This window comes from Stigmatopora nigra, chromosome 11 (genome assembly GCF_051989575.1).
Source record: "Stigmatopora nigra isolate UIUO_SnigA chromosome 11, RoL_Snig_1.1, whole genome shotgun sequence".
NCBI classification, from domain to species: Eukaryota; Metazoa; Chordata; class Actinopteri; order Syngnathiformes; family Syngnathidae; genus Stigmatopora; species Stigmatopora nigra.
In genome coordinates this window covers 2445225-2470877 of record NC_135518.1, presented here as the reverse complement: position 1 = coordinate 2470877, position 25653 = coordinate 2445225, and the positions used below count along the sequence as shown (strand labels likewise).

The 25653-nt window shown below is 41.0% G+C and overlaps 23 non-coding genes across 23 annotated transcripts; 18 read left to right on the top strand and 5 right to left on the bottom strand.

The window, feature by feature from the left end:
- Positions 1-1099: 1099 nt before the first annotated feature.
- Positions 1100-1172, bottom strand: trnav-aac (transfer RNA valine (anticodon AAC)). The gene has a single exon. It is a non-coding gene; the product is annotated as a tRNA-Val (tRNA).
- A 998-nt stretch (positions 1173-2170) lies between these two features.
- On the bottom strand, positions 2171-2243 carry trnav-uac (transfer RNA valine (anticodon UAC)). Its single transcript has one exon. It is a non-coding gene; the product is annotated as a tRNA-Val (tRNA).
- A 137-nt stretch (positions 2244-2380) lies between these two features.
- Positions 2381-2453, bottom strand: trnav-aac (transfer RNA valine (anticodon AAC)). The gene has a single exon. It is a non-coding gene; the product is annotated as a tRNA-Val (tRNA).
- Positions 2454-2543: 90 nt separating this feature from the next.
- trnav-uac (transfer RNA valine (anticodon UAC)) lies at positions 2544-2616 on the bottom strand. Its single transcript has one exon. It is a non-coding gene; the product is annotated as a tRNA-Val (tRNA).
- A 672-nt stretch (positions 2617-3288) lies between these two features.
- trnav-aac (transfer RNA valine (anticodon AAC)) lies at positions 3289-3361 on the bottom strand. The gene has a single exon. It is a non-coding gene; the product is annotated as a tRNA-Val (tRNA).
- A 7827-nt stretch (positions 3362-11188) lies between these two features.
- trnav-aac (transfer RNA valine (anticodon AAC)) lies at positions 11189-11261 on the top strand. Its single transcript has one exon. It is a non-coding gene; the product is annotated as a tRNA-Val (tRNA).
- A 137-nt stretch (positions 11262-11398) lies between these two features.
- trnav-uac (transfer RNA valine (anticodon UAC)) lies at positions 11399-11471 on the top strand. The gene has a single exon. It is a non-coding gene; the product is annotated as a tRNA-Val (tRNA).
- Positions 11472-12096: 625 nt separating this feature from the next.
- On the top strand, positions 12097-12169 carry trnav-uac (transfer RNA valine (anticodon UAC)). The gene has a single exon. It is a non-coding gene; the product is annotated as a tRNA-Val (tRNA).
- Positions 12170-12440: 271 nt separating this feature from the next.
- On the top strand, positions 12441-12513 carry trnav-uac (transfer RNA valine (anticodon UAC)). The gene has a single exon. It is a non-coding gene; the product is annotated as a tRNA-Val (tRNA).
- A 90-nt stretch (positions 12514-12603) lies between these two features.
- trnav-cac (transfer RNA valine (anticodon CAC)) lies at positions 12604-12676 on the top strand. The gene has a single exon. It is a non-coding gene; the product is annotated as a tRNA-Val (tRNA).
- Positions 12677-13302: 626 nt separating this feature from the next.
- On the top strand, positions 13303-13375 carry trnav-aac (transfer RNA valine (anticodon AAC)). The gene has a single exon. It is a non-coding gene; the product is annotated as a tRNA-Val (tRNA).
- Positions 13376-14192: 817 nt separating this feature from the next.
- On the top strand, positions 14193-14265 carry trnav-aac (transfer RNA valine (anticodon AAC)). Its single transcript has one exon. It is a non-coding gene; the product is annotated as a tRNA-Val (tRNA).
- A 1430-nt stretch (positions 14266-15695) lies between these two features.
- On the top strand, positions 15696-15768 carry trnav-uac (transfer RNA valine (anticodon UAC)). The gene has a single exon. It is a non-coding gene; the product is annotated as a tRNA-Val (tRNA).
- Positions 15769-17511: 1743 nt separating this feature from the next.
- On the top strand, positions 17512-17584 carry trnav-uac (transfer RNA valine (anticodon UAC)). Its single transcript has one exon. It is a non-coding gene; the product is annotated as a tRNA-Val (tRNA).
- A 252-nt stretch (positions 17585-17836) lies between these two features.
- Positions 17837-17909, top strand: trnav-cac (transfer RNA valine (anticodon CAC)). Its single transcript has one exon. It is a non-coding gene; the product is annotated as a tRNA-Val (tRNA).
- A 626-nt stretch (positions 17910-18535) lies between these two features.
- trnav-aac (transfer RNA valine (anticodon AAC)) lies at positions 18536-18608 on the top strand. The gene has a single exon. It is a non-coding gene; the product is annotated as a tRNA-Val (tRNA).
- A 1044-nt stretch (positions 18609-19652) lies between these two features.
- On the top strand, positions 19653-19725 carry trnav-uac (transfer RNA valine (anticodon UAC)). Its single transcript has one exon. It is a non-coding gene; the product is annotated as a tRNA-Val (tRNA).
- Positions 19726-19977: 252 nt separating this feature from the next.
- trnav-cac (transfer RNA valine (anticodon CAC)) lies at positions 19978-20050 on the top strand. Its single transcript has one exon. It is a non-coding gene; the product is annotated as a tRNA-Val (tRNA).
- A 626-nt stretch (positions 20051-20676) lies between these two features.
- trnav-aac (transfer RNA valine (anticodon AAC)) lies at positions 20677-20749 on the top strand. The gene has a single exon. It is a non-coding gene; the product is annotated as a tRNA-Val (tRNA).
- A 1045-nt stretch (positions 20750-21794) lies between these two features.
- Positions 21795-21867, top strand: trnav-uac (transfer RNA valine (anticodon UAC)). Its single transcript has one exon. It is a non-coding gene; the product is annotated as a tRNA-Val (tRNA).
- A 952-nt stretch (positions 21868-22819) lies between these two features.
- On the top strand, positions 22820-22892 carry trnav-uac (transfer RNA valine (anticodon UAC)). Its single transcript has one exon. It is a non-coding gene; the product is annotated as a tRNA-Val (tRNA).
- A 626-nt stretch (positions 22893-23518) lies between these two features.
- trnav-aac (transfer RNA valine (anticodon AAC)) lies at positions 23519-23591 on the top strand. The gene has a single exon. It is a non-coding gene; the product is annotated as a tRNA-Val (tRNA).
- Positions 23592-24635: 1044 nt separating this feature from the next.
- On the top strand, positions 24636-24708 carry trnav-uac (transfer RNA valine (anticodon UAC)). The gene has a single exon. It is a non-coding gene; the product is annotated as a tRNA-Val (tRNA).
- Positions 24709-25653: the final 945 nt, after the last annotated feature.

Below are 25653 nucleotides of genomic sequence, written 5' to 3'. Positions count from 1 at the left end.
GTGTACAGCTTGAACTACAAATAAAAGAACAAATGGTATCATGTTCCCACTAGTTTCGAACAGGGGACCTTTCACGTGTTAGGGGAATGTGATAACCACTACATGGAAACTTAATGTTTACTCAGAAATTGGTAGCAGGACCAAACAAATCCCTACACAATGTAGTGCTTGAGGAAAATTCAACCATCCAAGCAAAATCTGTTTCCACACTGTTTTGAACTGGCGACCTTTCGCATGTGAGGTGAACGTGATAACCTGAAAACTGCTTGTTCAATTAATATTTGGTAGCAGGCCCTAGAGAATCTTGTAACATTTGTGTCAATTAACTTTGGTAACAGACCCATCCAATTCCCAACCCAGTGTACTGCTTGAAATACAAATCAAATGACAAAAGGTATCATGTTCCCACCCAATTTCGAAACAGGGGACCTTTCGAGTGTTAGGCGAATGTGATTACCACTACACATTGGAAACTGCTTGTTCAATCAAAAATTGGTAGCAGGACCAACCAAATCCATACACAGTATGCAGCTTGAGGAACAATTGAACTATCCAAGTAAGATCTGTTTCCACCCAGTTTCAAAATGGGGACCTTTCGTGTGTTAGGCGATTGTGATAACCACTACACTATAGAAACTGCATGTTCAATCATTATTTGGTAGCAGGCCCTAGAGAATCTTGTAACATTTGTGTGTTTTAACTTTGGTAACAGACCCATTCAATTCCCAACCCAGTGTACAGCTTGAACTACAAATCAAATAACAAAAGGTATCATGTTTCCACCCAATTTCGAACAGGGGACCTTTCGTGTGTTAGCCGAATGTGATAAACACTACACCATGGAAACTGCGTGTCTAATCAAAAATTGGTAGCAGGACCAACCATACCTCTACACAGTATGCTGCTTGAGGAACAATTGAACTATCCAAGCAAGATCTGTTTTCACCCAGTTTCAAACTGGGGACCTTTCGTGTGTAACGCAAATGTGATAGCCAACACACCATGAAAACTGCTTGGCCATCATAATTTGGGAGCAGGACCAACCAAATCCCGACACAGTGTACTCTTTGAGGAACAATTCAGCCATCCAAGCAAAATTTGTTTCCACCCAGTATCGAACTGGGGACCTTCCGCGTGTTAGGCGAATGTGAAAGCCACTACACTATAGAAACTGCTTGTTCAATCAGTATTTGGTAGCAGGCCCTAGAGAATCTTGTAACATTTGTGTCTTTTAACTTTGGTAACAGACCCATTCAATTCTCAACCCAGTGTACAGCTTGAACTACAAATAAAATAACAAAAGGTATCATGTTTCCACCCAATTTCGAACAGGGGACCTTTCGTGTGTTAGCCGAATGTGATAACCACTACACCATGGAACCTGCTTGTTTAATCAAAAATTGGTAGCAGGACCAACCATACCCCTACACAGTGTAGTGCTTGAGTAACAATTCAACCATCCAAGCAAAATTTGTTTCCACACAGTTTAGAACTGAGGACTTTTCGCATGTGAGGCGAACGTGATAAACACTACACTATGGAAACTGCTTGACAATTCTGTATATGGTAGCAGCACCAACCAAATCCCTACACAGTCTACTCTTTGAGGAACAATTCAACCATCCAAGCAAAATCTGTTTCCACCCAGTTTCGAAAAGGGGACCAGTCGTACGCCAGGCGACTGTGACAACCATTACACCATGGAAACTGCTTGGCTGTCGTAATTAGGGAGCAGGACCAACAAAATTCCTACAAAGTGTACTGCTTGAGGAATAATTCAACCATCCAAGCAAAATCAGTTCCCACCCAATCTCAAACTGGGGACCTTTCACGTGTAAGGCGAATGTGATAACCACTACACTATGGAAACTGCTTGTTCATTCAAAATTTGGTAGCAGGCTCTAGAGAATCTTGTAACAATTGCGTCAATTAAGTTTGGATACAGACCCATTCATTTCCCATCCCAGTGTAAAGCTTGAACTACAAATCAAATTACAAAAGGTATCATGTCTCCACCCAGTTTCGTAAAGGGGACCTTTCGCGTGTTGGGCGAACGTGATAACCACTACACCATGGAAACTGCTTCTTCAATCAAGGATTGGTAGCAGGACCAACCAAATCCCTACACAGTGTACTGCTTGAGGAACAATTCAACCGTCCAAGCAAAATCTGTTTCCACCCAGTCTCGAACTGGGGACCTTTCGCGTGTAAGGCGAATGTGATAACCACTACACTATGGAAACTGCTTGTTCAATCAAAATGTGGTAGCTGGCCCTAGAGAATCTTGTAACAATTGCGTCAATTAAGTTTGGATACAGACCCATTCATTTCCCATCCCAGTGTACAGCTTGAACTACAAATCAAATTACAAAACATATCATGTTTCCACCCAGTTTCGAACAGGGGACCTTTCGCGTGTTAGGCGAATGTGATAACCACTACACCATGGAAACTGCTTCTTCAATCAAGGATTGGTAGCAGGACCAACCAAATCCCTACACAGTGTACTGCTTGAGGAACAATTCAACCGTCCAAGCAAAATCTGATTCCACCCAGTCTCGAACTGGGGACCTTTCGCATGTAAGGCGAATGTGATAACCACTACACTATGGAAACTGCTTGTTCAATCAAGACGTGGTAGCAGGCCCTAGAGAATCTTGTAACAATTGCGTCAATTAAGTTTGGATACAGACCCATTCATTTCCCATCCCAGTGTACAGCTTGAACTACAAATCAAATTACAAAAGGTATCATGTTTCCACCCAGTTTCGAACAGTGGGCTTTTGTGTGTGAGGCGAATGTGACAACCCCTACACTATGAAAACTGCTTGTTCAATAAATATTTGGTAGCAGGCCCTAGAGAAGCTTGTAACATTTGTGTCAATTAACTTTAATAACAGACCCATTCAATTCCCAACCCAGTGTACAGCTTGAAATACAAATCAAATAACAAAAGGTATCATGTTTCCACCCAATTTCGAAACAGGGGACCTTTCGAGTGTTAGGCGAATGTGATTACCACTACACATTAGACACTGCTTGTTCAATCAAAAATTGGTAGCAGGACCAACCAAATCCCTACACAGTATGCTGCTTGAGGAACAATTGAACTATCCAAGCAAGATCTGTTTCCACCCAGTTTCAAACTGGGGACCTTTCGTGTGTAACGCAAATGTGATAGCCAATACACAATGGAAACTGCTTGGCCATCATAATTTGGGAGCAGGACCAACCAAATCCAGACACAGTGTACTCTTTGAGGAACAATTCAGCCATCCAAGCAAAACTTGTTTCCACCCAGTTTCGAACTGGGGACCTTTCGCGTGTTAGGCGAACGTGATAACCACTACACTATAGAAACTGCTTGTTCAATCATTATTTGGTAGCAGGCCCTAGAGAATCTTGTAACATATGTGTCTATGAACTTTGGTAACGGACCCATTCAATTCCCAACCCAGTGTACAGATTGAACTACAAATCAAATAACAAAAGGTATCATGTTTCCACCCAATTTCGAACAGGGGACCTTTCGTGTGTTAGCCGAATGTGATAACCACTAAAATTGCACTTAGTTGTCTTTTTACACAGTCCAGTATATGTCAAGTATGAGTATGATCGTGGTCAAAAAGAAGTATGCGTGATTGTAAGATGTAGTTTGTATTATGAGGTTAATAATTATGTTTGAGAATCTTCTTCAAGGGTTCAAATTTATTTAATTTTTGTTTCTTTACCGTGCCGTTTTTTCTAGACCATATATATATATATATATATATATATATATATATATATATATATATATATATATATATATATATATATATATATATATATCAGCAACATGCTAATCTATTTATATATTTATTCGTGTATATTATATATGTATAAGCGGTTCAGAAAATGATTGACTCATTGAAATTATTCACTAAAAAGAAATGTTTTTAACCCTAACCCATAATCAGAGGAAGAGATTAATCGCATGAAGAAAGACTTTGACTGGAACTGGGGAAATATAAACAGAAAATCTGAGAAAGGGCAGACAATGATCAAAGGTTTAAATGTATAGACAGTTGTTGACGAGACAATCAAAATAAGGTGGGAGACATGAGACGCAACAGATAAGGCGAGACACCAGGGGCGGATAACAACAGGTGAAATCAATATGTACTCACAACGAGAAGTCACACAAATTGAAAAAAACAGCATAATATGATGAATACACATCACTGTATTTGCAATGTGCCACCTCATGGTGTAGAGGTCCACTTGCTTGACTTTGTTGCGGCCAGGCTCGATTTCCGCTAGTGAGGGTACAATTGTGAGTGCAAATGGTTATCTGTACCTCTGTGTCCCCTAACGGCTGACTAGTGACCAGTCTAAGGTGTCAGCCTTTCACCCAAAGTCATCTGGGACAGGTTCCAGCAACCTTTACAAGATACGCGGTATGGAAGATGAATGAATGAATTAATCTATCTGCTCCAATGTTTTCCTCCTCTATCCAAAGGAGAAACAGTCCCTCCATGTCCATGCTTTTAATTCTCTGTTTCAATATTGTATCGATGGTAAATGGATAACAGCCTTATTTCCATGCAAAATCAGTCAGTCACGTGCCACTTCCCAAAAATATTTAACATTTTCAGTATTTTTTTCAATGGATAACAGGGGCCACTTCCTCCTCATTTCTGCACCAATTATTTTAAACAAAGAACAAATTTGATATGACTTCACTCGAAGAACAAATCCCCAAAAATCTGACGACAAACTGCCGTCGAAATGAGAGGCCAGCAGAGTATAGGTAGGTTGACAGGCTGAACACAACTCTACCGTGGTAATTTCAAAACAAACTAATGGATTTGCATTTTGGTGTTTGATTTTGTATCTCCGATTGTATTGGATTACGGCAGCTTTCCGAGCCGAGCGGAGTGATCTGTCCGACCCACCTGCTTGTTTAGAACCAAAAGACAATTGTTGAGCTATTAAAAAATATCTTATGAAAAATGGTTGTTTAACAAATAAAAGATTGAGTTTACACACATGGATTAGGTGAAGAAATTCGATCCGACAGCCGTTCCTGGTCACCAGAAAAAATTTCAACTCTCTACGTTGCACAATTTGGACAATCATAGCGAAATAATCTTAATTTACACACACACACACACACAACCCTAATCCTAACTCACATTTTATTGATTATAGATTTATTTATTTTTGTTATTAGCACCTTCTGTTTAACGGGTACTTCTTAGTCAACAACCCTCTCCATTTATCAATTATTAATTTATTACTGTTATTAGCAGCTAATATCTTCGAAATCTCCCAAGCAATTTGACGTATTAGCACCAAATTTACAGAAAAATTAGGTAACTACCTTCTGCTTAACGCAAACGGTAATGCTCTCTGCCGTCCAATTCACTGACCAAGGGTTATTTTTTATATATGTGCCATGGGGTAAGGTTACACAAGGCTTGTATTTCTGATAATAATCCACCCTCAAACAAGTCTTGGCCACTCAGACAGCTCTATTTTTGGATTTTATTCTTCAGTGCCAAGTCCTCTATCTTCAACCATTTTCCTGGCGGCAATTAGAAGACAGGGGAGTAGCTTCCGCTTGCAATTTTCATATAAGATTTTCACATCCTCGATATGGTTGTGGGGATTGTTGGAGCCTAACCCATCTCACTTCGGGCGAAAAAACAGACGACACCCTGGACTGGTTGCCAGCCAGCCATAATGCATGCAGAGAGACAAATGACTATCCGTACTCACAATAATTTCGCCACCAGCGGGAATCAGCCTGCGCCTGCCCGCACCAAAGTCAGGCGAGTGAACCTTTTCAGTCTACTCCATGAGGCGGCTTCTAATTATAACATGCAAAAATAATACTGCAGCTCTACAATTTTGGGTAAAACAGCAATACACAAGTAGCGTCAACACATTTAGCAATAATACTTGGTGTAACCTGGGTCCTAAAATGTCTCCTTTCAGGCTTACATCAAATCAGAGCAAGCGATACCCTAAACATAGCTGAGTTTTCTTTTGAAAAACTAATTCCAATCCTTTTATCGGTATATGCAGGAAACTTTCACAATTGCTCCAGTGCTTCTACTAATTAAATTCTCTGCATTGGCTGCACGCGATGATGAGTCACCATTGCCGGGCGCTATTCAGACGACCCAGATGAAGCTGCAATCAGAGAGGCGTCAAGAGATTATGGTGATCTGCCACACCTCACCCCTCAAGAAAAAAAGAAGAATAGGAAGCTTGTACTTTCCTCTGCAACATGAAAAGGGAAGGGAATTGTAAAGAAAAAAGGCTCGCAGTTGCAGAGTCAGAACATCATTTAGAATCATCTTCAATTGGTCTAATGGGAGCCTGTTTCCCGATCACAACTCCCTTTATAAAGCTAAAAATTAAGTTCCTATTCAAATGGTAAAAAAATAAAGAAAAACAGTCTTTTTAACAAAAATCTCATAATGTTTTCATCTGGCCTAGAGAGGGAGATGGACAGGTGACTGCCCCTCCATGTGAAAATGCGATATATTCTATAAAGGTGGGAATTAAAAAATGCTTCCAGCCTTTCAGGCTTTTCCTATTAATGTTTTTCTTTTAATTCAGGTGCTGAATTTCTTTGCACCTGCTGAAAATATGAAGGGAGGATGCGGTTACTCAAGAAGACTGTAAAATTACTCTCAATATGTTGTGGTCCATAATGGTGAATGTGACTTCGTACCACCATGTTGACATTTGCTGGAAGTGGCATTAGGTACATTAACTCACCCAATTCATGTTGTTGAAAACAAACTTCAAGATGTATGTTTACATATATACATGTTCACTTCAGCCAAGAACCTTTCCCACTCCACTTTTTCAGCATGTTGAAAAATAATTTTATCTAAAGGGGAGGCCGTTAGAGAATCAAATATAAGGTAGCTTTAATGGTAAACGCTCTATCTCCATTCACATAATTCACATATAAATTAAGGAGTGTTTATGAGGTGCCGTTGGGGAAATAATTAAGGATTACCATTCAAACAGTTTAGTAAAATACTAATTGCTTTTATATAAATATATACGTATATATACACTGGTACCTGAACATTTCGTCAACGTACAACTTGTCGCCCGACGCTTCGTCCCCGGATGGTTCATCGAACAGACGGTTCGTCAAACGGACGGTTCGTCGAACTGACGGTTCGTCGAACCGACGGTTCGTCGAACCGACGGTTCGTCGAACCGACGGTTCGTCGAACCGTCGGTTCGACGAACCGTCGGTTCGACGAACCGACGGTTCGTCGAACCGACGGTTCGTCGAACCGACGGTTCGTCGAACTGACGGTTCGTCGAACTGACGGTTTGTCGAACTGATGGTTCGCAAAAAAACAAGAAGTCTTCCATTTAATAACATTTTTAATAAAATAAATTCATTTATTGCCTTTTATCTTTTTTTAATCGTTCGCGAGTCCGATGATGCCTCACAACACGCATCGGAAATCTAGTCTGTATACACAATATCTATGGGAATACCAAACCAAAAAATAAGGAAGAGGACGAAGAATGTGAATTTCCTTTGTCTTTTTTGAAATATTTTTTTAATTAAATAATTTTAATTATTGCCTTTTATTTTAAAAGCAATCGTTTGAGTCCGGCGACAAATTGTCCGTCGACGAACTGTCCTCCGGCGACGAAGCGTCCGTTCGACGAAATGTCCAGTCACTAGTCAAATGCTCACAGGCATACTCGAACACACATTATAATGAAGTGTGTTTCGCTTGTACTAATAGTCAACACTCCCGCAAAGTATATTCAAATGCCACACAATATATTAAAAAGTTCTCACACAGAATAGTGAAATGCATTTTGCTTATATACATACGAGTGAAACGCTCTTGCACAGTATGTCAAATGTACTTGCACATTGTAATCAAACACTCCCGCACAGTATACTGAAAACCTCTGAACAGTATTGTCAAATCCTCTCGTTGCTTTTAATTCACGACAGTGCTAGACTTCAAGATCATATATATTTATATATATATATATATATATATATATATATATATATATATATATATATATATATATATATATATATATATATATATATATATATATATATATATATATATATATATATATATATATATATATATATATATATATATATATATATATATATATATATATATATATATATATATATTTATATATATATTTATATATATATATATATATATATATATATATATATATATATATATATATATATATATATATATATATATATATATATATATATATATATATATATATATATATATATATATATATATATATATATATATATATATATATATATATATATATATATATATATATATATATATATATATATATATATATATATATATATATATATATATATATATATATATATATATATATATATATATATATATATATATATATATATATATATATATATATATATATATATATATATATATATATATATATATATATATATATATATATATATATATATATATATATAAATACTTGTATATAAAAGCAAAAATAACTTTGTGAACGGTAATCCTGAATCATGTCCCCAACGGCACCTCATAATCACCCCTTAATATATATATATATATTAACGAGTAAAATCATTGCATTCAGCTAGCAATATATTAGTACACAGATGTTTTGCAATAGTTTACGTAAAAAATGCCCTGAAGATTGGTCCTTTAGCATAATCGATAAGACATGACAGGTTGTGTGTACCTACTCTAGAAAGGGTAACCTATTTATTTGCACTTTATCCCTCAAGCATCCTTGGGAAAGTCACTTTTAAAGGTGTCTGGCTTTGACAGAGCACTGTAGCGTTGTGTTATTGCAGCGGTCAATCTGGCATCTTGATGCTGATAATTGACTGCTTGTTTTTTTTTCCATCCAACATTTCCAAATGTATATTGACACTTGCACACACACATGGCACTTTTTCTTCACATTTCTTTTCTGCCAGAAGTCATAAAATGCTCAAAGTGGTAGCAAGATTACTAGTTGTTTTTTTTGGTGGTAAAAATACAACCTGATTGTATTTCACTACAATAAACACACCCACCAGGAATAACAATGTCCAACAATCTTTTCCTAAAATTGCATTCTCTACCTATATAAATGCTTTCCAATATGTTATAAAATTATGTGTTAAAGCAAAAATAATAATTAAAAAAACACTTAATGTTGTTGATGTCTGTGTGTTTGCTAATTTATCTGTCTGTCCGTAAAAAGAAAATTGACAGCTTCACAATTCTTGTTCTGAACGAGATGGAGACTAAATGATTAAAACAAAGAAATATACAACTTTCCAGGAAATGTATTTTGGTGTTTCCTTTTGATGCTATTCATACCACAGAAGTTCATTGATGCATTCATTTCCCGAACCACTAATCCTTACATGGATCACGGAGAGGGCCGGAGCCGATCCCACCAGGGCACAAGGCATGGGACACCCTGAAATGGTGGCCAGCCAACAGCAGAGCACGAGGAGACACATAACCATTCACACTTATACTCATAACAACGGGCAATTTAGAGTGTCCAATCAGTCTAAGCTCATGTCCACTGGGGCCACACCACAAAGGTAAGAATTCAAATTTTAGGATGTAATGTAGTTTGGTTTTAGTCATATTTGCGAAATGTGCATGTGTGTAATCTAATTACTGAAAGCCACTTGGCATACACTGATACTAAAATTATTTTTTCCTTGGGCTTTGTTTTGCTGCATTTGAAAAAAAATAACCTCTAGTGGAATTCTGCCATGAACAGCAAAGGTAGGGAGGCATGTCACAGTGATCCAGTCTGGTAATATATGACCTGCATGCTCTCATTGTGAGGGACATTTGTCATAATAGTGATGCATGCATGAGCAGACGGCTATAAAGGCGGCTGCTACCCCACCATTGGGTGACCCTGTCAAACATGGAGGAAAATACTCTTTGTCATACTTGAAGATTTTACACACAACATTGAGGAAGAGCGGGACCTTCCTGAAACACAAAAATGACATCTCATCTGATTTTCTGAACCGCTTTATCTTTGCTGCGCTGGAGGGGGGTGCTGGAGCCTATCCCAGGTGACTCCGGCCCAGAGGCGGGATACACCCTGAATCGGTGCAAGACGGTCGCGGGGCACAAGGAGACGGACAATCTTTCACACTCACACTAATACTTGGGGGCAATTCAGAGTGTCCAATCAGCTTGTCATGCATGGTTTTGGAATGTGGGAGGGATCCACAGGTCCCAAGAGAACATGTAGAGGTGACACAAATTTGAACTCTAGACCCCAGAGCTGTGAGACTGGCACACTAACCACTCGCGCCACCAGGCCGAAATGCCGTATGCCTAAAGTTTTCAAAGACTACACTAGTAGGAACATAGATCGACTGGTAAATATGGAGCTTCCCTTTTCAAATCAGCTCATTCCTCAACACAAAGGACCGGTGCATCTATCTGCCAGTCGATCTCCCATACCTGTCAACCTGGGCGAATTGCTCCCCTAATTAATGATTGCAATTCTCCCTAATAAGCAATAAAATCATACAAATGCAACAAGGCACATATTTACTCACATAAGGCGCACTTAAAAGTCTAAGATTGTGGACGTGGTGCCCAATCAGCATGGATGCAGTTCAAGATTCTGTAGATGTTGCTGTATGTACAGGGTGACCAAAAATATGCGTACCCATATTTTATTCGTTAAAAAATCCCTTTTTTAACGAATGTCTTTTCTGTTGCAGGACGTGAAAAGGTGAACCTATGGATGATCGTTTTCAGCTATAGTTGCCCCCAAAATGTCTTGGACAAATCAGCAGAAGATATTCTCCCTGGAGATCTATTTTGCGACAAAATCATACCAGAGTGTACAGATTGAGTTTCGAAAATGTTTCCATTGTCGCAACTTTCCACCAAAATCAACAATTGTTAGTTGGGTTACGAAGTTCAGAGAGCATGGGGCTGTAGTGGTGTTTTTTCCATAGTGTAGTGGTTATCACATTTGTCTCACACGCGAAAGGTCCCCAGTTTGAAACTGTGTGGAAACAAATTTTGCTTGGATGGTTGAATTGTTCCTCAAGCACGACATTGTGTTGGGATTTGGCTGGTTTTGCTACCATTTTTTTATAGAACAAGCAGTTTCCATGGTGTAGTGGTTATCACATTCGCCTAACACGCGAAAGGTCCCCTGTTCGAAATTGGGTGGAAACATGATACCTTTTGTTATTTGATTTGCAGTTCATGCTGTACACCGGGTTGGGAATTGAATGGGTCTGTTACCAAACTTAATTGACGCAATTGTTACAAGATTCTCTAGGGCCTGCTACCAAATCTGGATTGAACTAGCAGTTTCCATAGTGTAGTGGTTATCACATTCACCTTACACGTGAAAGGTCCCCAGTTCGAGACTGGGTGGAAACAAATTTTGCTTGGATGGTTGAATTGTTCTTCAAGCAGTACACTTTGTAGGAATTTTGTTGGTCCTGCTCCCAAAATGTGACGGCCAAGCAGTTTCCATGGTGTAGTGGTTTTCACAATCGCCTGGCGTACGACTGGTCCCCTTTTCGAAACTGGGTGGAAACAGATTTTGCTTGGATGGTTGAATTGTTCCTCAAAGAGTAGACTGTGTAGGGATTTAGTTGGTGCTGCTACCATATAGAGTATCAACAAGCAGTTTCCATAGTGTAGTGGTTATCATGGTCGCCTCACGCGTGAAAGGTCCTTAGTTCGAAACTGTGTGGAAACAGGTTTTGCTTTGATGGTTGAATTGTTACTCAAGCACTACACTGTGTAGAGGTATGGTTGGTCCTGCTACCAATTTTTGATTGAACAAGCAGTTTCCATGGTGTAGTTGTTATCACATTCGCCTAACATGCGAAAGGTCCCCTGTTCGAAATTGGGTGGGAGTATGATACCTTTTGTAATTTGATTTGTAGTTCAAGATGTAAACTGGGATGGGAAATGAATGGGTCTGTATCCAAACTTAATTGACGCAATTGTTACAAGATTCTCTAGGGCCTGCTACCAAATCTGGATTGAACTAGCAGTTTCCATAGTGTAGTGGTTATCACATTCACCTTACACGTGAAAGGTCCCCAGTACGAGACTGGGTGGAAACAAATTTTGCTTGGATGGTTGAATTGTTCTTCAAGCAGTACACTTTGTAGGAATTTTGTTGGTCCTGCTCCCAAAATGTGACGGCCAAGCAGTTTCCATGGTGTAGTGGTTTTCACAATCGCCTGGCGTACGACTGGTCCCCTTTTCGAAACTGGGTGGAAACAGATTTTGCTTGGATGGTTGAATTGTTCCTCAAAGAGTAGACTGTGTAGGGATTTAGTTGGAATTACAAGATTCTCTAGGGCCTGCTACCAAATTTTGGTTGAACAGGCAGTTTCCATAGTGTGGTGGTTATCACATTCGCCTTACACGCGAAAGGTCCCCAGTTCCAGACTGGGTGGAAACAAATTTTGCTTGGATGGTTGAATTGTTCCTCAAAGAGTAGACTGTGTAGGGATTTGGTTGGTGCTACTACCATATAGAGTATCGGCAAGCAGTTTCCATAGTGTAGTGGTTATCACGTTCGCCTCACACGTGAAAGGTCCTCAGTTCGAAACTGTGAGGAAACAAGTTTTGCTTGGAAGGTTGAATTGTTCCTCAAGCAGTACACTGTGTAGGGACTTGGTTGGTCCTGCTACCAATCCTTGATTGAAGAAGCAGTTTCCATGGTGTAGTGGTTATCACAGTCGCCTGGCGCACGACTGGTCCCCTTTTCGAAACTGGGTGGAAACAGATTTTGCTTGGATGGTTGAATTGTTCCTCAAAGAGTAGACTGTGTAGGGATTAGGTTGGTGCTGCTACCATAAATGGGATCGGCCAGCAGTTTCCATAGTGTAGTGGTTATCACGTTCGCCTCACACGTTAAAGGTCCTCAGTTCGATACTGTATGGAAACAAATTTTGCTTGGATGGTTGAATTGTTACTCAAGCACTACACTGTGTAGAGGTATGGTTGGTCCTACTACCAATTTTTGATTGAACAAGCAGTTTCCATGGTGTAGTGGTTATCACATTCGGCTAACACACGAAAGGTCTCCTGTTCGAAATTGGGTGGAAACATGATACCTTTTGTTATTTGATTTGCAGTTCATGCTGTACACTGGGTTGGGAATTGAATGGGTCTGTTACCAAAGTTGATAGACACAAATGTTACAAGATTCTCTAGGGCCTGCTACCAAATACTGATTGAACAAGCAGTTTCTATAGTGTAGTGGTTATCACATTCGCCTAACACGCGAAAGGTCCCCAGTTCGAAACTGGATGGAAACAAATTTTGCTTGGATGGCTGAATTGTTCCTCAAAGAGTACACTGTGTCGGGATTTGGTTGGTCCTGCTCCCAAATTATGATGGCCAAGCAGTTTCCATTGTGTATTGGCTATCACATTTGCGTTACACACGAAAGGTCCCCAGTTTGAAACTGGGTGGAAACAGATCTTGCTTGGATAGTTCAATTGTTCCTCAAGCAGCTTACTGTGTAGGGATTTGGTTGGTCCTGCTACCAATTTTTGATTGAACAAGCAGTTTCCAATGTGTAGTGGTAATCACATTCGCCTAACACTCGAAAGGTCCCCTGTTTCGAAATTGGGTGGAAACATGATACCTTTTGTTATTTGATTTGTATTTCAAGCTGTACATTGGGTTGGGAATTGAATGGGTCTGTTCAAATGTTACAAGCTTCTCTAGGGCCTGCTACCAAATATATATTGAACAAGCAGTTTTCATAGTGTAGGGGTTATCACATTCGCCTAACACACAAAAGCCCACTGTTCGAAACTGGGTGGAAACATGATACATTTGGAATTTGATTTGTAGTTCAAGCTGTACACTGGTATGGGAATTGAATGGGTCTGCATCCAAACTTAATTGACGCAATTGTTACAAGATTCTCTAGGGCCTGCTACCAAATTTTGATTGAACAAGCAGTTACCATAGTGTAGTGGTTATCACATTCGCCTTACACGTGAAAGGTCCGCAGTTCGAGACTGGGTGGAAACAAATTGTGCTCGGACAGTTGAATTGTTCCTCAAGCAGTACACTGTGTAGGGATTTGGTTGGTCCTGCTATCAATCCTTGATTGAAGAAGCGGCTTCCATGGTGCAGTGGTTATCACATTCGCCTAACATGTGAAAGGTCCCCAGTTCGAGACTGGGTGGAAACAAATTTTGCTTGGATGGTTGAATTGTTCTTCAAGCAGTACACTTTGTAGGAATTTTGTTGGTCCTAGTCCCAAAATATGACGGCCAAGCAGTTTCCATGGTGTAGTGGTTGTCACAGTCGCCTGGCTTACGACTGGTCCCCTTTTCGAAACTGGGTGGAAACAGATTTTGCTTGGATGGTTGAATAGTTCCTCAAAGAGTAGACTGTGTAGGGATTTAGTTGGTGCTGCTACCATATAGAGAGTATCAACAAGCAGTTTCCAAAGTGTAGTGGTTATCACGGTCGCCTCACTCGTGAAAGGTCCTCAGTTCGAAACTGTGTGGAAACAGGTTTTGCTTTGATGGTTGAATTGTTACTCAAGCACTACACTGTGTAGAGGTATGGTTGGTCCTGCTACCAATTTTTGATTGAACAAGCAGTTTCCATGGTGTAGTTGTTATCACATTCGCCTAACATGCGAAAGGTCCCCTGTTCGAAATTGGGTGGGAATATGATACCTTTTGTAATTTGATTTGTAGTTCAAGATGTAAACTGGGAAGGGAAATGAATGGGTCTGTATCCAAACTTAATTGACGCAATTGTTACAAGATTCTCTAGGGCAGGGGTGGCCAACCCGCGGCTCGCGAGCCGCATGCGGCTCTTTGCCCGGTTTCATGTGGCTCTTACGTCCATATCAAAGTTTGTATTTGTGTTTTATTTTTATTTGCGTGTACGCTTCGCTTGAGTTCAATACGGTATTTTCGTCCAATGCGCATGTGCTTGGGAGGAAAATACCTCAAAGTTTCCCAGTAGGAGCAAGGTCATTTGAGTAAACGTTTTTTAACAGAGTGGGAGAGCTCCCGTGAACCAGAAGCGACAATGAACAGCGTCGCGCACACAAAAAGTATCCCAAAGATCGAGCGTCGGCTGAAAAAGCCACACCCCCTGCGAGGCAGACCAAGGCGAGAGTGCTCAGCCGGGAGCAGCCAATAGGAGAGCGAGGTACACCCACGTGGTGGGCGCGCTAGTTAAAAGCCATTCATAATAAATGACAGCTCACAAGGAGCGAACATTGCGCAAAAATAGGCTCTGATTTTATGACAGAAGTCCCACTAAGTAACATGCATAGAAAAAGAAAAACGCTATTGTAAATTATTATATTTTTGTTTGTGGACTTGGTTGAACTGAGAGTTTGTCTGTGTGAGACAGTGCACACAATGTTCATTGTTGATAATGACTGGCCTGTGCTGTTAGTACTGTAGGAGTCAATTTATGTCATTACTATGCTGGTGTGTGACATTTACAATAAATCTGTGTGATGTGGCTCTTTGCGGTAACACAGTAAAAAATGTGGCTCTTTGCGGTAACACGTTAAAAAATGTGGCTCTTGGTCTCTGACTGGTTGGCCACCCCTGCTCTAGGGCCTGCTACCAAGTTTTGATTGAACAAGCAGTTTCCATCGTGTAGTGGTTATCACATTCGCCTTACACGCGAAAGGTCCCCAGTTCGAGACTGGGTGGAAACAAATTTTGCTTGGAAGGTTGAATTGTTCCTCAAGCAGTACACTGTGTAGGGACTTGGTTGGTCCTGCTACCAATCCTTGATTGAAGAAGCAGTTTCCATGGTGTAGTGGTTATCACAGTTGCCTGGGGCACGACTGGTCCCCTTTTCGAAACTGGGTGGAAACAGATTTTGCTTGGATGGTTGAATTGTTCCTCAAAGAGTAGACTGTGTAGGGATTAGGTTGGTGCTGCTACCATAAAAAGAATCGGCCAGCAGTTTCCATAGTGTAGTGGTTATCACATTCGCCTCACACGTGAAAGGTCCTCAGTTCGAAATTGTGTGGAAACAAATTTTGCTTGGATGGTTGAATTGTTACTCAAGCACTACACTGTGTAGAGGTATGGTTGGTCCTGCTACCAATTTTTGATTGAACAAGCAGTTTCCATGGTGTAGTGGTTATCACATTCGGCTAACACACGAAAGGTCCCCTGTTCGAAATTGGGTGGAAACATGATACCTTTTGTTATTTGATTTGCAGTTCATGCTGTACACTGGGTTGGGAATTGAATGGGTCTGTTACCAAAGTTGATAGACACAAATGTTACAAGATTCTCTAGGGCCTGCTACCAAATACTGATTGAACAAGCAGTTTCTATAGTGTAGTGCTTATCACATTTGCCTAACACGTGAAAGGTCCCCAGTTCGGAACTGGGTGGAAACAAATTTTGCTTGGATGGCTGAATTGTTCCTCAAAGAGTACACTGTGTCGGGATTTGGTTGGTCCTGCTCCCAAATTATGATGGCCAAGCAGTTTCCATTGTGTATTGGCTATCACATTTGCGTTACACACGAAAGGTCCCCAGTTTGAAACTGGGTGGAAACAGATCTTGCTTGGATAGTCCAATTGTTCCTCAAGCAGCTTACTGTGTAGGGATTTGGTTGGTCCTGCTACCAATTTTTGATTGAACAAGCAGTTTCCAATGTGTAGTGGTAATCACATTCGCCTAACACTCGAAAGGTCCCCTGTTTCGAAATTGGGTGGAAACATGATACCTTTTGTTATTTGATTTGTATTTCAAGCTGTACATTGGGTTGGGAATTGAATGGGTCTGTTACCAAAGTTACTTGACACAAATGTTACAAGCTTCTCTAGGGCCTGCTACCAAATATATATTGAACAAGCAGTTTTCATAGTGTAGGGGTTATCACATTCGCCTAACACACAAAAGCCCACTGTTCGAAACTGGGTGGAAACATGATACATTTGGAATTTGATTTGTAGTTCAAGCTGTACACTGGTATGGGAATTGAATGGGTCTGCATCCAAACTTAATTGACGCAATTGTTACAAGATTCTCTAGGGCCTGCTACCAAATTTTGATTGAACAAGCAGTTGCCATAGTGTAGTGGTTATCACATTCGCCTTACACGTGAAAGGTCCGCAGTTCGAGACTGGGTGGAAACAAATTGTGCTCGGACGGTTGAATTGTTCCTCAAGCAGTACACTGTGTAGGGATTTGGTTGGTCCTGCTATCAATCCTTGATTAAAGAAGCAGCTTCCATGGTGTAGTGGTTATCACATTCGCCTAACATGCGAAAGGTCCCCTGTTTGAAATTGGGTGGGAATATGATACCTTTTGTAATTTGATTTGTAGTTCAAGATGTAAACTGGGATGGGAAATGAACGGGTCTGTATCCAAACTTAATTGACGCAATTGTTACAAGATTCTCTAGGGCCTGCTACCAAATTTTGGTTGAACAGGCAGTTTCCATAGTGTGGTGGTTATCACATTCGCCTTACACGCGAAAGGTCCCCAGTTCGAGACTGGGTGGAAACAAATTTTGCTTGGATGGTTGAATTGTTCTTCAAGCAGTACACTTTGTAGGAATTTTGTTGGTCCTAGTCCCAAAATATGACGGCCAAGTAGTTTCCATGGTGTAGTGGTTGTCACAGTCGCCTGGCGTATGACTGGTCCCCTTTTCGAAACTGGGTGGAAACAGATTTTGCTTGGATGGTTGAATTGTTCCTCAAAGAGTAGACTGTGTAGGGATTTGGTTGGTGCTACTACCATATTGAGTATCGGCAAGCAGTTTCCATAGTGTAGTGGTTATCACGTTCGCCTCACACGTGAAAGGTCCTCAGTTCGAAACTGTGAGGAAACAAGTTTTGCTTGGAAGGTTGAATTGTTCCTCAAGCAGTACACTGTGTAGGGACTTGGTTGGTCCTGCTACCAATCCTTGATTGAAGAAGCAGTTTCCATGGCATAGTGGTTATCACAGTCGCCTGGCGCACGACTGGTCCCCTTTTCGAAACTGGGTGGAAACAGATTTTGCTTGGATGGTTGAATTGTTCCTCAAAGAGTAGACTGTGTAGGGATTAGGTTGGTGCTGCTACCATAAGTGGGATCGGCCAGCAGTTTCCATAATGTAGTGGTTATCACGTTCGCCTCACATGTTAAAGGTCCTCAGTTCGAAACTGTATGGAAACAAATTTTGCTTGGATGGTTGAATTGTTACTCAAGCACTACACTGTGTAGAGGTATGGTTGGTCCTACTACCAATTTTTGATTGAACAAGCAGTTTCCATGGTGTAGTGGTTATCACATTCGGCTAACACACGAAAGGTCCCGTGTTCAAAATTGGGTGGAAACATGATACCTTTTGTTATTTGATTTGCAGTTCATGCTGTACACTGGGTTGGGAATTGAATGGGTCTGTTACCAAAGTTGATAGACACAAATGTTACAAGATTCTCTAGGGCCTGCTACCAAATACTGATTGAACAAGCAGTTTCTATAGTGTAGTGGTTATCACATTCGCCTAACACGCGAAAGGTCCCCAGTTCGAAACTGGGTGGAAACAAATTTTGCTTGGATGGCTGAATTGTTCCTCAAAGAGTACACTGTGTCGGGATTTGGTTGGTCCTGCTCCCAAATTATGATGGCCAAGCAGTTTCCATTGTGTATTGGCTATCACATTTGCGTTACACACGAAAGGTCCCCAGTTTGAAACTGGGTGGAAACAGATCTTGCTTGGATAGTCCAATTGTTCCTCAAGCAGCTTACTGTGTAGGGATTTGGTTGGTCCTGCTACCAATTTTTGATTGAACAAGCAGTTTCCAATGTGTAGTGGTAATCACATTCGCCTAACACTCGAAAGGTCCCCTGTTTCGAAATTGGGTGGAAACATGATACCTTTTGTTATTTGATTTGTATTTCAAGCTGTACATTGGGTTGGGAATTGAATGGGTCTGTTACCAAAGTTAATTGACACAAATGTTACAAGCTTCTCTAGGGCCTGCTACCAAATATATATTGAACAAGCAGTTTTCATAGTGTAGGGGTTATCACATTCGCCTAACACACAAAAGCCCACTGTTCGAAACTGGGTGGAAACATGATACATTTGGAATTTGATTTGTAGTTCAAGCTGTACACTGGTATGGGAATTGAATGGGTCTGCATCCAAACTTAATTGACGCAATTGTTACAAGATTCTCTAGGGCCTGCTACCAAATTTTGATTGAACAAGCAGTTGCCATAGTGTAGTGGTTATCACATTCGCCTTACACGTGAAAGGTCCGCAGTTCGAGACTGGGTGGAAACAAATTGTGCTCGGACGGTTGAATTGTTCCTCAAGCAGTACACTGTGTAGGGATTTGGTTGGTCCTGCTATCAATCCTTGATTAAAGAAGCAGCTTCCATGGTGTAGTGGTTATCACATTCGCCTAACATGCGAAAGGTCCCCTGTTTGAAATTGGGTGGGAATATGATACCTTTTGTAATTTGATTTGTAGTTCAAGATGTAAACTGGGATGGGAAATGAATGGGTCTGTATCCAAACTTAATTGACGCAATTGTTACAAGATTCTCTAGGGCCTGCTACCAAATTTTGGTTGAACAGGCAGTTTCCATAGTGTGGTGGTTATCACATTCGCCTTACACGCGAAAGGTCCCCAGTTCGAGACTGGGTGGAAACAAATTTTGCTTGGATGGTTGAATTGTTCTTCAAGCAGTACACTTTGTAGGAATTTTGTTGGTCCTAGTCCCAAAATATGACGGCCAAGTAGTTTCCATGGTGTAGTGGTTGTCACAGTCGCCTGGCGTATGACTGGTCCCCTTTTCGAAACTGGGTGGAAACAGATTTTGCTTGGATGGTTGAATTGTTCCTCAAAGAGTAGACTGTGTAGGGATTTGGTTGGTGCTACTACCATATTGAGTATCGGCAAGCAGTTTCCATAGTGTAGTGGTTATCACGTTCGCCTCACACGTGAAAGGTCCTCAGTTCGAAACTGTGAGGAAACAAGTTTTGCTTGGAAGGTTGAATTGTTCCTCAAGCAGTACACTGTGTAGGGACTTGGTTGGTCCTGCTACCAATCCTTGATTGAAGAAGCAGTTTCCATGGCATAGTGGTTATCACAGTCGCCTGGCGCACGACTGGTCCCCTTTTCGAAACTGGGTGGAAACAGATTTTGCTTGGATGGTTGAATTGTTCCTCAAAGAGTAGACTGTGTAGGGATTAGGTTGGTGCTGCTACCATAAATGGGATCGGCCAGCAGTTTCCATAATGTAGTGGTTATCACGTTCGCCTCACATGTTAAAGGTCCTCAGTTCGAAACTGTATGGAAACAAATTTTGCTTGGATGGTTGAATTGTTACTCAAGCACTACACTGTGTAGAGGTATGGTTGGTCCTACTACCAATTTTTGATTGAACAAGCAGTTTCCATGGTGTAGTGGTTATCACATTCGGCTAACACACGAAAGGTCCCCTGTTCGAAATTGGGTGGAAACATGATACCTTTTGTTATTTGATTTGCAGTTCATGCTGTACACTGGGTTGGGAATTGAATGGGTCTGTTACCAAAGTTGATAGACACAAATGTTACAAGATTCTCTAGGGCCTGCTACCAAATACAGATCGAACAAGCAGTTTCTATAGTGTAGTGGTTATCACATTCGCCTAACACGCGAAAGGTCCCCAGTTCGAAACTGGGTGGAAACAAATTTTGCTTGGATGGCTGAATTGTTCCTCAAAGAGTACACTGTGTCGGGATTTGGTTGGTCCTGCTCCCAAATTATGATGGCCAAGCAGTTTCCATTGTGTATTGGCTATCACATTTGCGTTACACACGAAAGGTCCCCAGTTTGAAACTGGGTGGAAACAGATCTTGCTTGGATAGTTCAATTGTTCCTCAAGCAGCTTACTGTGTAGGGATTTGGTTGGTCCTGCTACCAATTTTTGATTGAACAAGCAGTTTCCAATGAGTAGTGGTAATCACATTCGCCTAACACTCGAAAGGTCCCCTGTTTCGAAATTGGGTGGAAACATGATACCTTTTGTTATTTGATTTGTATTTCAAGCTGTACATTGGGTTGGGAATTGAATGGGTCTGTTACCAAAGTTAATTGACACAAATGTTACAAGCTTCTCTAGGGCCTGCTACCAAATATATATTGAACAAGCAGTTTTCATAGTGTAGGGGTTATCACATTCGCCTAACACACAAAAGCCCACTGTTCGAAACTGGGTGGAAAAATTGATACATTTGGAATTTGATTTGTAGTTCAAGCTGTACACTGGTATGGGAATTGAATGGGTCTGCATCCAAACTTAATTGACGCAATTGTTACAAGATTCTCTAGGGCCTGCTACCAAATTTTGATTGAACAAGCAGTTACCGTAGTGTAGTGGTTATCACATTCGCCTTACACGTGAAAGGTCCGCAGTTCGAGACTGGGTGGAAACAAATTATGCTCGGATGGTTGAATTGTTCCTCAAGCAGTACACTGTGTAGGGATTTGGTAGGTCCTGCTATCAATCCTTGATTGAAGAAGCAGCTTCCATGGTGTAGTGGTTATCACATTCGCCTAACATGCGAAAGGTCCCCTGTTTGAAATTGGGTGGGAATATGATACCTTTTGTAATTTGATTTGTAGTTCAAGATGTAAACTGGGATGGGAAATGAATGGGTCTGTATCCAAACTTAATTGACGCAATTGTTACAAGATTCTCTAGGGCCTGCTACCAAATTTTGGTTGAACAGGCAGTTTCCATAGTGTGGTGGTTATCACATTCGCCTTACACGCGAAAGGTCCCCAGTTCGAGACTGGGTGGAAACAAATTTTGCTTGGATGGTTGAATTGTTCTTCAAGCAGTACACTTTGTAGGAATTTTGTTGGTCCTAGTCCCAAAATATGACGGCCAAGTAGTTTCCATGGTGTAGTGGTTGTCACAGTCGCCTGGCGTATGACTGGTCCCCTTTTCGAAACTGGGTGGAAACAGATTTTGCTTGGATGGTTGAATTGTTCCTCAAAGAGTAGACTGTGTAGGGATTTGGTTGGTGCTACTACCATATTGAGTATCGGCAAGCAGTTTCCATAGTGTAGTGGTTATCACGTTCGCCTCACACGTGAAAGGTCCTCAGTTTGAAACTGTGAGGAAACAAGTTTTGCTTGGAAGGTTGAATTGTTCCTCAAGCAGTACACTGTGTAGGGACTTGGTTGGTCCTGCTACCAATCCTTGATTGAAGAAGCAGTTTCCATGGTGTAGTGGTTATCACAGTCGCCTGGCGCACGACTGGTCCCCTTTTCGAAACTGGGTGGAAACAGATTTTGCTTGGATGGTTGAATTGTTCCTCAAAGAGTAGACTGTGTAGGGATTAGGTTGGTGCTGCTACCATAAATGGGATCGGCCAGCAGTTTAAAATAGTGTAGTGGTTATCACGTTCGCCTCACACGTTAAAGGTCCTCAGTTTGAAACTGTATGGAAACAAATTTTGCTTGGATGGTTGAATTGTTACTCAAGCACTACACTGTGTAGAGGTATGGTTGGTCCTACTACCAATTTTTGATTGAACAAGCAGTTTCCATGGTGTAGTGGTTATCACATTCGCCTAACATGCGAAAGGTCCCCTGTTCGAAATTGGGTGGGAATATGATACCTTTTGTAATTTGATTTGTAGTTCAAGATGTAAACTGGGATGGGAAATGAATGGGTCTGTATCCAAACTTAATTGACGCAATTGTTACAAGATTCTCTAGGGCCTGCTACCAAATTTTGATTGAACAAGCAGTTTCCATAGTGTAGTGGTTATCACATTCGCCTTACACGAGAAAGGTCCCCAGTTCGAGACTGGGTGGAAACAAATTTTGCTTGGAAGGTTGAATTGTTCCTCAAGCAGTACACTGTGTAGGGACTTGGTTGGTCCTGCTACCAATCCTTGATTGAAGAAGCAGTTTCCATGGTGTAGTGGTTATCACAGTCGCCTGGCGCACGACAGGTCCACTTTTCGAAACTGGGTGGAAACAGATTTTGCTTGGATGGTTGAATTTTTCCTCAAAGAGTAGACTGTGTAGGGATTAGGTTGGTGCTGCTACCATAAAAAGAATTGGCCAGCAGTTTCCATAGTGTAGTGGTTATCACGTTTGCCTCACACGTGAAAGGTCCTCAGTTTGAAACTCTGTGGAAACAAATTTTGCTTGGATGGTTGAATTGTTACTCAAGCACTACACTGTGTAGAGGTATGGTTGGTCCTGCTACCAATTTTTGATTGAACAAGCAGTTTCCATGGTGTAGTTGTTATCACATTCGGCTAACACACGAAAGGTCCCCTGTTCGAAATTGGGTGGAAACATGATACCTTTTGTTATTTGATTTGCAGTTCATGCTGTACACCGGGTTGGGAATTGAATGGGTCTGTTACCAAAGTTGATAGACACAAATGTTACAAGATTCTCTAGGGCCTGCTACCAAATACTGATTGAACAAGCAGTTTCTATAGTGTAGTGGTTATCACATTCGCCTAACACGCGAAAGGTCCCCAGTTTGAAACTGGGTGGAAACAAATTTTGCTTGGATGGCTGAATTGTTCCTCAAAGAGTACACTGTGTCGGGATTTGGTTGGTCCTGCTCCCAAATTATGATGGCCAAGCAGTTTCCATTGTGTATTGGCTATCACATTTGCGTTACACACGAAAGGTCCCCAGTTTGAACCTGGGTGGAAACAGATCTTGCTTGGATAGTTCAATTGTTCCTCAAGCAGCTTACTGTGTAGGGATTTGGTTGGTCCTGCTACCAATTTTTGATTGAACAAGCAGTTTCCAATGTGTAGTGGTAATCACATTCGCCTAACACTCGAAAGGTCCCCTGTTTCGAAATTGGGTGGAAACATGATACCTTTTGTTATTTGATTTGTATTTCAAGCTGTACATTGGGTTGGGAATTGAATGGGTCTGTTACCAAAGTTAATTGACACAAATGTTACAAGCTTCTCTAGGGCCTGCTACCAAATATATATTGAACAAGCAGTTTTCATAGTGTAGGGGTTATCACATTCGCCTAACACACAAAAGCCCACTGCTCGAAACTGGGTGGAAACATGATACATTTGGAATTTGATTTGTAGTTCAAGCTGTACACTGGTATGGGAATTGAATGGGTCTGCATCCAAACTTAATTGACGCAAGTGTTACAAGATTCTCTAGGGCCTGCTACCAAATTTTGATTGAACAAGCAGTTACCGTAGTGTAGTGGTTATCACATTCGCCTTACACGTGAAAGGTCCGCAGTTCGAGACTGGGTGGAAACAAATTGTGCTCGGACGGTTGAATTGTTCCTCAGGCAGTACACTGTGTAGGGATTTGGTAGGTCCTGCTATCAATCCTTGATTGAAGAAGCAGCTTCCATGGTGTAGTGGTTATCACATTCGCCTAACATGCGAAAGGTCCCCTGTTTGAAATTGGGTGGGAATATGATACCTTTTGTAATTTGATTTGTAGTTCAAGATGTAAACTGGGATGGGAAATGAATGGGTCTGTATCCAAACTTAATTGACGCAATTGTTACAAGATTCTCTAGGGCCTGCTACCAAATTTTGGTTGAACAGGCAGTTTCCATAGTGTGGTGGTTATCACATTCGCCTTACACGCGAAAGGTCCCCAGTTCGAGACTGGGTGGAAACAAATTTTGCTTGGATGGTTGAATTGTTCTTCAAGCAGTACACTTTGTAGGAATTTTGTTGGTCCTAGTCCCAAAATATGACGGCCAAGTAGTTTCCATGGTGTAGTGGTTGTCACAGTCGCCTGGCGTATGACTGGTCCCCTTTTCGAAACTGGGTGGAAACAGATTTTGCTTGGATGGTTGAATTGTTCCTCAAAGAGTAGACTGTGTAGGGATTTGGTTGGTGCTACTACCATATTGAGTATCGGCAAGCAGTTTCCATAGTGTAGTGGTTATCACGTTCGCCTCACACGTGAAAGGTCCTCAGTTTGAAACTGTGAGGAAACAAGTTTTGCTTGGAAGGTTGAATTGTTCCTCAAGCAGTACACTGTGTAGGGACTTGGTTGGTCCTGCTACCAATCCTTGATTGAAGAAGCAGTTTCCATGGTGTAGTGGTTATCACAGTCGCCTGGCGCACGACTGGTCCCCTTTTCGAAACTGGGTGGAAACAGATTTTGCTTGGATGGTTGAATTGTTCCTCAAAGAGTAGACTGTGTAGGGATTAGGTTGGTGCTGCTACCATAAATGGGATCGGCCAGCAGTTTAAAATAGTGTAGTGGTTATCACGTTCGCCTCACACGTTAAAGGTCCTCAGTTTGAAACTGTATGGAAACAAATTTTGCTTGGATGGTTGAATTGTTACTCAAGCACTACACTGTGTAGAGGTATGGTTGGTCCTACTACCAATTTTTGATTGAACAAGCAGTTTCCATGGTGTAGTGGTTATCACATTCGCCTAACATGCGAAAGGTCCCCTGTTCGAAATTGGGTGGGAATATGATACCTTTTGTAATTTGATTTGTAGTTCAAGATGTAAACTGGGATGGGAAATGAATGGGTCTGTATCCAAACTTAATTGACGCAATTGTTACAAGATTCTCTAGGGCCTGCTACCAAATTTTGATTGA